At 39.8% G+C, this 2,713-nt stretch overlaps 1 pseudogene; it reads left to right on the forward strand.

Moving 5' to 3' along the window:
• The first annotated feature begins 726 nt into the window (after positions 1 to 726).
• LOC101970773 (proteasome activator complex subunit 3 pseudogene) lies at positions 727 to 1,894 on the forward strand (annotated as a pseudogene).
• The last annotated feature ends 819 nt before the right edge of the window (positions 1,895 to 2,713 follow it).

Here is a 2,713-nt window from a genome sequence, read left to right on the forward strand (position 1 = left end):
CAAATTAACAATAACGTGAAATTGAAATTCAATGGTGGATTTACCCTCAGATTAGACCCAGAAGAAGAGAAGATTACTGAATCAGGAAGTAGTTCAAAGAAAAAAAAATTTTAAGATAGAAAATAGATAAAATAGAATGAGAAGCTTAGGGGGTAGTATGGGACACATCTGAAATTTAGATAATTAGATTTCCTGGAGGAGGGAATAGAAAGAAAATAAGGCAGAAGTATATTTGAAATGAAATAAATTTATAACTTTCCCCAAAAGGATTAAAGACATCAAACCATAGATTCAAAGTGCTTTGTGAAATTCAAAGCAGTGTAAATAAAAGCAAAATCACACATAGGTACATTACAACAAAGCTGCTGAACTACAAAGAGAAATGCTTAAAAGCAGTGTGTGGTGGGGTGTCTTTGTAACCCCAAAGAAATCAAACTAGGATGATCCATCAACACTCATGATATGTAGCTAAAGCCCATGGAGAGAAATTTTTAAATATATATATTAGAAAAGAATAAACCATCTAAAGAAATTAGGAAAAATAAAACCGTAAATAAATCCTGAAGAAAGTAGAGGAAGAGTAGAAATAATATAGAAAACAGAAATCAATGGTAGATTTTTAAAAACGGGGGTGGGGGTGGGGGTGGGGGTGGGGTGGGGTGGGCAGCAGGCAGCAAAGGGACAGGAGGACAGACAGCAAGGGTTAGGAAGCCAGCAAGCTGAGCAGTGAGTCAGTGAGAGAGGCCAGGGCAGCTGAGGTTCCTCTAGACCACTCTGCAGAGAACACAGTGCTGCTAGTCTTCATCAGAGGGGTTAGGTGAGGCTCATTCATGGCCCTTTTACTGAAAGTGGATCAAGAAGTAAAGATCAAGTTGGATTCTTTCAGGGAGCAAATCACAACTGAGGCAGAAGATTCAGTGGCCAATTTTCACCCAAAGAAGTTGTTAGAACTTGATAGGTTTTTGAAGGAACCAATGATGAATATCTACAACCTAATTCAGATCCACTCAGACACACATTTCCCATCCCCAGGCCCCACTCTTCTCACCAATAGTTAGGATGAATTGGATGATCCCACTTGGAAATTAGTGTGAAGAGACCCTCCAAGGAATCAAGGTGTTTACAATGCTCAATGGGATGCTAACAGGCAACCAGCTGCTCATGGACACTGTGGAGAAAGTGAAACCTAAGATTCAGCTGCTGATAAAAAAAATGTAACACAGTCAAAATGTGGGTATGGCTCCTCATGCCCAGGATAGAAAATGGAAACAACTTTAAGTTACCCATTCAGGAAAAGACAGCTGAGAACTAAAAACAGTTGAGAATGAAGCTGTATCTTATCTAGACTAGATTTCTAGATATAATAAGTCATACTGGTTTCTAAAGTAGTTAAAATATTCCCATGTGAAGGACTATCAGTTATATTGTCAGAGATTTATGAGAAAGAATATATATCATCCTTCAGCTCATTATATTAGAGCTGAGAAGTCAATATGTCACAGGCCATAGGCCCATGTATTCAAGGATTAATCTGCAGCATTGTGCTATTGTGTGAGGTAGTGAAACCTTTAAGAGGTAAGGTCTAAAGGGAGGAAGTTAGTTCATTAGGGGTGTACCCTTGAAGGGGATGTTGACAGTCCAGCTACTTCATTGTCCTTTCTTTTACTTCTTGGAAGCTATGGGTTGAGGAGCTTCCTCAAGCGGCCAGGGGACCAGGTCCTCTCTTTATGACTTAAAGCTAGTGTTTCTTGCCTCTGGGAGACTTTGGATTCTCCCTGCCACAGTTGTTCTTGGGATGACATAGAGTTTTTCATCTACATACATCCCACACTGAACCTGATCATGACAAGAAACAGTCTTCAGCCAAATCTCTAGCCCCTTCAGATGTTTTTATAACCAGAGGTTTTCACATACATTTATGTATATGCATGTATATACATATGATCATGTGTGAACATGCCTTCCTATTTCATTATCTAATATTAACCCCCGCCCCCGCCCCCCCCCCCACTCCAACACCTCTCAGGAAGTGGTAATTGTCTTAGTAATCACCTGCCCCAGTAAAAGTCCAGGGCTTAATCGTCCTTCCAGTGTTGTACCCTCTTGATGCTCAGGATAAGTTACAGTAGTACCAAGAGAAGGGAAGTGAAGAGATTTGGAAGGGACTCTTCCTCTGGACTTGAATCCTTTTTTTTTTTTTTTTTTCAGTGCTGGGAATTGAACCCAGGGCCTTGGGTATGCTAGGCATTGAACTACAATCCTAGCCTAGCAGATGTTTTTTGGTGCTATTGCAAAAACTTTTCCTAGGTCAGTTGTAAATTGGGATGGGGATATCTGCAGCTGTGAGGTCCAGATGCCGCAGTTCCATTTGGATTTTTTATCTGGGAAATAGTACTCTTATTTATTGTATGGTGTTTTTAGGAAAATCAGTCATTTGTAAGTAAATCCATGTGACACGCATATACACTTGTGTCTGTGTGTGTGTTTGAAAATATACTGGGCAAGTCCAAATCATAGAAGAGTTGGTTCCTTTCTCTTGAATACTCTGGAGATATCACTGAGATATCACTTATCTCAGTATTGGAAGCTACTTATAGTAGCTTCCAATACTGAGAGTCAATATCTACAATCAACCTGCCATTGAGTCTCAATGTCTATTTCTGACTTTTGTTCTTCTCTGTCACTGTTTTCCAACCCCCAGTCATATTTTTAC

This window comes from Ictidomys tridecemlineatus, chromosome 3, assembly GCF_052094955.1.
Source record: "Ictidomys tridecemlineatus isolate mIctTri1 chromosome 3, mIctTri1.hap1, whole genome shotgun sequence".
In the NCBI taxonomy this organism is placed as follows: Eukaryota; Metazoa; Chordata; class Mammalia; order Rodentia; family Sciuridae; genus Ictidomys; species Ictidomys tridecemlineatus.